The sequence below is a fragment of the Orycteropus afer genome, unplaced genomic scaffold (genome assembly GCF_000298275.1).
Source record: "Orycteropus afer afer isolate SDZICR_OR568_19922 unplaced genomic scaffold, OryAfe1.0 scaffold00006, whole genome shotgun sequence".
Taxonomy (NCBI): domain Eukaryota; kingdom Metazoa; phylum Chordata; class Mammalia; order Tubulidentata; family Orycteropodidae; genus Orycteropus; species Orycteropus afer.
Genome location: NW_006921593.1, coordinates 12,953,978 through 12,964,231, shown reverse-complemented (window position 1 = coordinate 12,964,231; position 10,254 = coordinate 12,953,978).

Here is a 10,254-nt window from a genome sequence, read left to right as displayed (position 1 = left end):
GTGGTTTGGGCTTTGCTTCTGTGAAGATTGACAGCCCTGGAGACCCTGTGGGCAGTTGCACTCTGTCCTCTAGGGGCGCTGTGGGTCAGAATTGACTCCACGGCAATGGGTGTGGTTTGGTTATGTATTTTACCACAATAACTTTTTAAGCAAAAAAAAAAAAAAAGTTGTGTACATGTATGTTACGTGTGTGAGTGTGTGTGTGTTCTGAAGCAAACACACCAAAATATCAAAAGCCATCTGTGGTGAGGCCATTGCATAGGTCTTGTTCTTTTTAATCTATTTCCCTAATTTCCCACAATGATCACATGCTGTATTTCTGATGATAAGAAGTGTCGTTTTTTTAAATGCAGTTTCACAGAAGCAGGAACAAGTCTCTAACACACTTCCTCCCCCGAGTGCTACATTTTTCTCACGATTGACTTTTATGGTCCATTGAAGCTTCTTTTGTTCCATCCTTGATGCCCCAGCGGGTTGCCTGGTAACCATGATGTCTAACGAGGTCCTCTCCTCACCAGTCCTCTTTAGTAACTGCATTACAGGGCAATCCGGTGTGAAATGAGGTTAGAACTGGGTGAAAACGAAACTACCTGGCCTTCCGAGTTCCCACCCCACCCACCTTCTGAGGCGTAGGCAGTGCTGCCAACTTCATGACACGTCAGACTTGGTAACTGTGAGAGAAAGAACTAGTCGTAGATTTGTTGGCTCCTTGCTTTTGCTCCCACGCCAGCCATGGACGTCTCTCCTACGGGTCCCTTCTGTGCCACTGTCCCCAGTGTTGTCTGGTTCCCACTGGAGCAGGCACACTTTGGTGGCTGGGATGGATTGAATTGGCATTCCTCCAAAAAGATATGTTGAGGTCCCACACGCTGGTACCTGTGAAGGCCACCTTGTTTGGAGGTAGGATCTTTGAAGGTGTTATCAGTCACCACCAGGTCATACTGGAGTGGGTGGGTCCTCATCCCTTCTGCGGGTTGTCCTTAGGAAAGAGGAGAAGACACAGGGAGAGAGAGACAGGCAGACGCAAGACGGGTACAGGCTGGAGTGATCCATCCATCATCTTGGCCAGTGACCAAGAGCTGGAAACTTCAGAGAGGAAATGGCCCTGCTGACCCTTTGAATTCGGACCCCAGCCCCCAGAACAGTGAGGATACCACTGTTATGTGTCAGATACCAGTGGTATCTTATGTGTCAGATACCAGCGGTCACCCAAGAGTGTTGTGTAAACCCTACTTCTTTTCCTGTTTGTACTGTGAAGCACGGATCTTTCCAAAGGGAATCGGGGTTTCAGGCTCTGCCTCCAGAGAGCTAGGGCCCCTGGGGCCAGGACGCGCTTTGCATTTTGTTTGTGTCTGCTTCTTTCTCAGACATCTATCATGTTTTATCCTAGCGTTCTTTAGTCTGGAAATCCTTTGGTCTCTTCATTTACCAAGTTATCCTGTTAGGAGGAAACAAAAATCCTTACAACGGAACCAATAAGCAGCATCATGATAAATGGAGAAGAGATTGAAGTTGTCAAAGACTTCACATTACTTGGTTTTACAGTCTACACCAATGGAAGCAGCAGTCAAAATGTCAGACGTCGTATAGCATTGGGCAAATCAGCTGCAAACCAAAAGGTGGCAGTTCAAACCCACTAGCCACTCTGTGGTAGAAAGATGAGGCAGTGTGCTTCTGCAAAGACTGACATCCTTGGAAACCCTATGTTGCAGTCCTCCTCTGTCCTCTAGGGGCGCTGTGGGTTGGCATCGACTCTGGCAGGGGTTTGGTTTTTGGTAATCTTTACGGGAGCAGATGATCAGATCTTTTCTCCTACAAAACCGCGGGGTATTAGGGATGTAAGGAGCTCCAGTGGTGTAATGATTAAGCACTCAGCTGCTCACGGAAAGGTTCCTGGTTCAAAACCACCCCACAGTTTTGAGGGAGGAAATATCTGGTGATCTGCTCCCATAAAGATTACCAAAAAACAGACCCCTGCCATAGAGTCGATTCTGACTCATGATAACCCCATAGGGCAGAGTAGAACTGCCCCTTTGGGTCTCCAAGGCTGTCAGTCTTTATGGAAGCAAAGCCCAAACCACACCCACTGCCATGGAGTCCATTCTGACCCACAGCGCCCCTAGAGGACAGAGTGGAACTGCACCAGAGGGTCTCCAAGGCTACAAAATCTTTACGGAAGCAGACTGCCTCATCTTTCTCCTGCAAGAGCGGCTGGTGGGTTCGAACTACTGACCTTTTGGTCCACTGTGCACCAGGGTTCCTTTAATCCCTATAATGCCTGTAAATTCATACTCACACTATTCATCCCACAGATGGGTTTGGAGTGGCTGAGATGTGCTGCTTTCTGTTAGAGGGGCTGGAGACACCTCAGACAGGATGGACTTCCTGCCCTCAAGAAGCTTACCGTCAAGTCTCTTCACATTGTACGCATGTAAATGACCCTAAGACACAGAGTCTTGCAGTTATTTTGCTCCTTCTGGGAAATATTTGGTCCTGCTGGACTCTGAATCAATAGTATGGCATTCGATTGCTAACCAAAAGGTCAGCAGTTTGAACCCACCAGCCTCTCCAAAGGACATCTGTGAACTACCACCTGGTCTCATTCCCAAATTCTCTTTTTGTTTTAATTGGCTGGAATTGGCTTCTGTGGCTTGAAACCAAAGAACCCTGAGAAACAGATAATGTTGCCCCCCAAATATTCCAGTGCTCCCCAAATATTCAGTGGGGCCCCCAAATATTCTGTGTGCTCTCAAAATGTCCCATTGCTCCCCAAATACTCCATCCCCCTCCCAAATAATTCTGTCTTCCTTTGTCTCCCCCACCTCCTTTAGGCTGTAACAGCTTTGAGCTTTGAACCCCTTGGACATAAAAACTTACACAACTTGATCTAACAGCTAAAGAGGAACAGAGATGACACTAACACAACCCGATTCCTAAGGCCATATTTTGTGAAAAGACGAATGCAAAGCATTGTTGCTAAGGCAAAGCATGTATTGAGATGAACTAGTTTCATTAGTCCATAAGGACACTGCCCACAAAAATACAATAGAAGCCACAAACGAGTCAGGTACATTACTTCAAATGTTCTAGAAGCTGCATTAAAGTGGCAAAAAGAAACAGAGGAAAGTAATTTTGATAACAGTTGATTTAACCCAATATGTCCAAACCATTGCACTTTCCAAGTGTCATCAGTGTAGAACTGATGACTGACACACCTTTGTGGTTGGGGTTAAGCTGCTGTCCTGTCGGTCCCCAACTCAAGGCTACCCCACACACAACAGAATGAAACTCTGCCCATCCCACGTCATCCCCACAACCAGACGAGGCTCGGCTGTTATGACCCACGGGCTTCTCAGGGGCTGATTTTCAGCAGCAGGTCACCAGCCCTTTCTTCCTGGTCCCTCTGAGTCTGATAGCTCCTCTGAAGCCTGTTCAGCCTCGTGGCGACACCCAGGACTCCACTGACAGAGGGGTGGCGGCTGAGCACAGGTGCACAGGCCGGGAGTTGAACCCTGGTCCCTCACACAGAAGGTCAGCCTTCTCCCACTGAGCCACCAGAGCCCTCTGTGAGATAGCTTTCATTTGTGCTTTTGAACCAAGTTCTCAAACTCTGGTGTGCATTTTTTATCCATCTCAACTTGGACTAGTCTCGTTTCCAGTGCTGGGCAGCTGTAATGACGAGTGGCCACCATATCGGAAATTGATGGTGTTGAGTGTCATCAAGTCGATTCTGACCTAGTGACACCAAGCCATGGAGCAGAACTGCCCCGGAGAGTTTGTGTTGTTGTCATCATTACAGGACCAGATCACGAGGTCTTTCTGCCATGGAACCACTGGGTGAGATCAAACCACCACCCTTTCAGTTAGCAGGTTAACTGTACCACCAAGCCTCCTTGCTGGAAATGCAAGCCCCTAAAATATCCCTGGTGGTGTAGTGCCTAGGCATTTGACTGCCAACCAGAAGGCTGGTGGTTCAAACCCACCAGCCACTCCTCAGAAGGAAGGTTGGGCAATCTACTTCCCTAGTGATACCACCCCGGAAACCCAAGGAGGGGTCACTATGAGTGGGATCCAACTCGACAGCAGTGAGTTTGGTTTGTTTATTAAAAAAATATCCCTAAGCCATTTTCGAGCTGGACAATGAATAGGGAAGACCGAAGAAGAGTTGATGCTTTTGAGTTGTGGTGCTGGTGAAGAATGCTGAAAGTACCGTGGACTGCTAAAAGAACTAACAGATCTGTCCTGGAGGAAGTGCAGCCAGAATGCTCCTTGGAAGCAAGAATGGCCAGACTTCGTCTCACCTATTTTGGTCATGTTGTAAGAAGGGACCATTCCCTGGAGAAGGATGTCATGCTTGGTAGGGTGGAGGGTCGATGAAAGAGGGGGAGGCCTTCAACGAGATGGATTGATACAGTGGCTGCGATGATGGGCTCGAGTATAGCAGGGATTGTGGGGCTGGTGCGGAATCGGGCAGTGTTTCGTTCTGCTGTGCATGGGGTCGCTATGAGTCTGAAACGACTCGACGGCACTTAACAACAACAAGAAGAAGCCATTTTCACCCATTTGTCTGACAGTGTGTCATACTGTGTGTGGCAGCTTGGGTGTTGCTATGAGGCTGGAGGCTATGCCACTGGCATTTCAAATCCCAGCAGGGTTGCCGGTGGTGGACAGGTTTCAGCCGAGCTTCCAGACGGAGGTACTCTGGGAAGAAGCATGGGACCGTCGGCTTCTGAAAACATGGGCCAATGGAAACCCCGTGAATAGCAATGAGGTGACACATTGCACCGGGCAAACCTGCTGCAAAAGGCATCTTTAAACTGTTAAAGACCCAAGATGTCACTTGACCCAACCCATGGTATTCTCCATCGCTTCACATGCCTGTGGGAGCTGGACAATGAATGAGGAAGCCTGAAGAAAAGTTACCTGTGAATAATGGTGTTGGTGAAGAACATTGAATATACCATGAGCTACCAGAAGAGCAGGAGCTCTGGTAGCATAGTGGCTAAGACACTTGCCTGCTAACCAGACGGCTGGCGGTTCAAACCCACCAGCCACTCCTCGGAAGGAAGGTTGGGCAATCTACTTCCGTAGTGATATTGCCTCAGAAACCCAAGGAGGGGTCGCTATGAGTCGGGTTTGACTCAATGGCACATAACAACAACAACAACAACCAGAAAAGCAAGCAAATCTGTCTTGGAAGAAGTACAGCCAATATGCACCTTAGAAGTGAGGATGGGCAGACTTTGTCTTACGTAGTTGGGACATGTCGTCAGGAGGGACCAGTCCCCAGAGAAGGACATCATGCTTGGTAAAGTGGAGGGTCAGTGAGAAGGAGGAAGACCGCCAATGAGAAGGATTGACACAGTGGCTGCAACAATGGGTTCAAACATATGGGCATGAGGGTGGTGCAGGACTGGTCAGTGTTTCATTCTGTCGTACACGGGTCGCTATGAGTCGAAGCCGACTTGACGGCACCAAACACCACCACCATCACCAGTGTCATTATAATCATGCCCACACTGTGGGCTGTCAAGCTGCCACCCACTAATTCCTGCTGCTGGGTGAGGGTGAGATGAGGTATTGTGGACGCTGGGGCAGCTTTGGACAGAGATGACGTTGCAGTCCTCAGTCTGGGTCAGGGCCTGGAATCCCAACCAAGCAGCTTTGGGGGGATGTTATGGGCTGGATTGTGGAAGTCCCTGGTACCTGTGAAAGCGACCTTATTGAGGAACAAGGTCTTTGCAGAGCTAATCAAATTGAGACGAGGGTCATACTAGATTAGAGAGGACCCTAAACCCAATGTCTCATGTCCATATAGGAGCCCTGCTAACCAAACCATTGGTAGTTTGAACCCACCAGCCACTCCGTCAGATCTGACAATCTGCTTCAGTAAACTAGTACAGCCCAGGAAACCCCGTGGGGAAGTTCCACTCTGTCCTTTAGGGGCACTGTGAGTGGGGACTGACTCCACGGTAGTGGGTGTGGTTTGGGCTTTGCTTCTGTGAAGACTGACAGCCTTGGAGACCCTGTGGGCAGTTCCACTCTGTCCTCTAGGGGCGCTGTGGGTCAGAGTGGACTCCACGGCAGTGGGTGTGGTTTGGGCTTTGCTTCTGTGAAGATTGACACTTTGGAGACCCTGTGGGACAGTTCCACTCTGTCCTCTAGGGGGGCTGTGGGTCAGAATGGACTCAGTGGCACACCACAAGAAGTGTCCTTAGAGGAGAGAGACTTGGAGAGACAGGGAAGACAGCCATATGAAGATGGAGGCAGGAACTGGAGTGAGGCAGCTATATGCGGGAGAATGCTGAAGACTGCTGGCAACCATCAGAAGCTGGGAGAGGCCAGGAAAGACCCCCCCCTGAAGCCTTTAGAGGGTGTGCGGCCCTGCAGCACCTTGACCTCGGACTGCTGGCCTGCAGAACCGTTGGAGAGTGGAGCCGTCCTGTTTTCAACCGCCAGCTGTGGTCCTCCGTTACAGCAGCCGCAGGAAACTCACCCAGGAGGCCCTTGCACAGTTGGCCTTTAGACACAGCATCACTTTTCTCACCTCCACGTCCATTCTTGCCAAACACTTCATTTCTCGAGCCTCACGAGTGAGTTTCGGAATGCCTCCCAGCCTCATTTACAGTATCTCTTTGAATTCTCCAACAACCCTAAACCCATTTTATAGGAGAGGAAACTGAGTCCCGGAGAGCCCAAAAACCTTGCCCAAGGTCACACAGCTGTTTAATGGTGGAGCGGACTCCATAGCCTGTGTGCCACCCTGGTCTGCCTCAGTGATAACCCAGGTATCTCATGTGCTGCGTCTCCCCTCCCACCAGGTGAGAGATGGACGAATTCGGAGTGTTGCCTTGTTTTCATCAGCATCGCCCGGTTGCTGGATGGGTCTGTGAAATGCCAGCCCCTCACATCAGCTCCTTCCCTGGTGCTCCTGCCCCCAGCCTGTCCCCGCCCACCCTGAGTAGGGCTGACCGACGTAGCCAATAGGCTATTTTAGAAATGGTAGGCTGGGACTGCCAAGGCCATACAACACTTTGCGCCTCCTCTTTGCTCTCTCTTGGATCACTCTCTGAGAAAAGCCAGCCGCCATGTTGTGAGGACACTCGAGCAGCCCTTTGGAGGCACACATGGTGCCAATAGCCAGCACCAGCTCACCAGACACATGAGTGAGCCACCTCAGAGGTGGAGGTAGGTACCCGGGCTCAGTCAGCTTCCACAGGACACAGCACTAGCCAACATCCTGACCAGCCTCATGAGACCCCAAGCCAGAACCACTCAGCTCAGACGTCCCCTAGGTACTGATCCACGGAAATGATGACGTAATAAGTGCTTATTGCTTTAAGCTGCTGAGTTTTGTAGTGATTTGTTTCACAGCATTTTCCACCCGTGCTTTGGTTAGAACATGTTTCCTGGGGTATCTGAGTCAAATACACCTTTTCCTGAATCGGTGTGTAAGAAATATGTGTAAATCCGAAATGACAGAGTGGCTGCAGACAGGCTGTGCGGGAAAAACCAAGTGGCCTGTTGCAAGCAGGCTGAGGGGACGGCACCATCTCTCTCAGGTTTTTAGGGTATGGTCTCACATGGGTAAGGAAAAGTTTCTGTGGGGGGCTATTCCATGCATGTAGGCACACCCACACACTCACACCCAGACTCACACAGATACACACACATTCACAGTCAGATACACACAGCTACATCCTCACTCACACACACACATCCACACACTCACAGACACACACAGATACATCCACTCACACAGATCCACACATAGATCACACATGCACACTCACATTGATACACTTACATCCACACACTCACATCCATGTACAGATACACCCACACTCACACAGATACACACTCATACAGATATACACACTCACATTCACACACACAGATACACACATCCACACACAGATACACACCCATACTCACAGATACACTCACACAGGCACTGACTCACACAATATATATGCAATCACACACATACACACATATTACATACACACATGCACACACTACATACACTCACATATACACACACATACACATGTACACCCGCACACTATATACACAATTACACACACATTTACCAATATGCATACACATACATAAAATACTACATACACACACTCATATACACACATGTACACACTACATACACTAATACATACACGTACATACACACAATATATGCAGTCATATACACATATGTGCACTACACACACTCACATATGTACATGCATTTACTGATATACACACATCCTCACACACACAAACTGCATACACACACTTATGTACACATGCTGTATACAAACATATATATACTCACATATACACATACATACACATACACATTCACTCACATACAAACATACATACACTCACACATACATGCATATTTGCATACACACATACACACACACTACACACACGCTCACATACACACATAAACATTCACATACACACATTCTCTCACATGCATAAACTCATATACACATACACACATGGCCCTGTACTCTCTCACACACACGTATGCATATACACACACATTCACACATGCTCACACACTTTTACTCTCTGTCACAAGAGTGCAGTCCCTTTCACTATGGTCAGCCTTCCTGGCACTGTGGGCTGCGAAATCCCAGGGACTCTGCGCACAGGCAGGAAACGGTATCAGGGAGACAGGAAGGCTCGGAAGGCTCCAGATGCCGTAGGAAGTGACACTGTTAACGGGAAAAAGAAGGGGATGGTGATAAGACAGAAGAATGGCCAGGTTCGCGAGTCGTCCTCCAAGCAGCCGCTGAGCTCCAGGCTCACTAAGATGCCAGGTCCACACGGGCAGCTCCCAGACGATGAGGCTGGTCCCCCTTCACCTCTTCTGAGAGCTTCAGATCCAGCTAGTCCTGGGGCAGAGACAATCCCTGAGGTTCTCGGGACTGGGTGCTGCACTCACTGCCTTCTCCCGTCTGCACAGGGACAGCTGACGACAGCGAGGACCCCTCTGGGGTCTCTCATTGCTTCTTTGTTGGGGGTCTCGTTGGGCAGCTAGGACGTGCCTGGCTCACGTTGCACCTGAGGGATTCTCTGACTTGGGAGATACAGGCAGGAGAGGGCTGACGCGGAATCCCTGGCTTCACACCTCGCACTGCCCAGTGGAACTTTGTGCGGTGATGGAAATGTTCCTTATCCACACTGTCCCGCGTGGCAGCCAGGGCCACATGTGGCCACTAAGCACTAAACTCTAGCCAATGCCACTGAGGACCTGAATCCTTAATTTCATCTAATTTTAATGATAATATAAACAGTCATATGTGTCTAGGGGTTTCCAAATCTAAAGCCTTGTTTTGGGTCTACAAACAATTTTTCTAGAGTTTTTTTTTCTTTCAATTTTTAAAGTAAGGCGTGATATACATATGGTGAAATTCACTCCGTTCATATCTATACTAGTTTTGACAAATGCATGCAGTCCTATAACTGCCACAATCAAAATACAGAATGGATCCATAGGGTCTCTCCCGCACTGAAATTCCCTCATGGCATTTTGGAGGAGTTCTGGTGGAATGGTGGATAAGGCATTCACTGCTAACCAGAAGGTCAGTAGTTCAAACCCACCAGCTGCTCAGCAGAAGATGAGACCATCTAATTCCCTAAAGATTTACAGCCTTGGACTTAAAAGCTTGCAAGCAGCCATCTAGATGCAGCGATGGGTCTCTCCTCATCCAGAACAAAGAAGAATGAAGAAAACCAAAGACATGAAAACAATTAGTCCAAGCGACTGGTACACCATCTGATCCGCAGCCTATACGACTATGAGACCAGAAGAACTAGATGGTGCCGGGCTACCACTGTCAACCACTCGGAGGGGGGTCTATGGAGGAGATCCTGGATAGAGAGGGAGAACAGTATGGAACAAAACTCAAAATCATTTGGGGGAAAAAAAAAAGGGACCAGGTTTGCTGGTCTGATAGAGCCTGATGGAACCACTGAGACTATGCCCCCTAGCTGCCCTTCAGGTCTGGAATTGAACCCAACTCCTGTGACTTCCAGCCAAACAAGACAGGCATAGGAGCTGAACATTTCCACTAGGCTGATACACTCCTTAGAGAGATCAATCATGGAAGAATAGAAGGGCTGTGTATGCGCAGGGAGACAGCTCAGGGGGCAGGAGTGCATGGAGGGATGGACACAGGGAGGAGGTAACCATGGGGAGGAAGTGGGAGGGGAGCTGTTGCATTGTGGGAAATTGCAGTC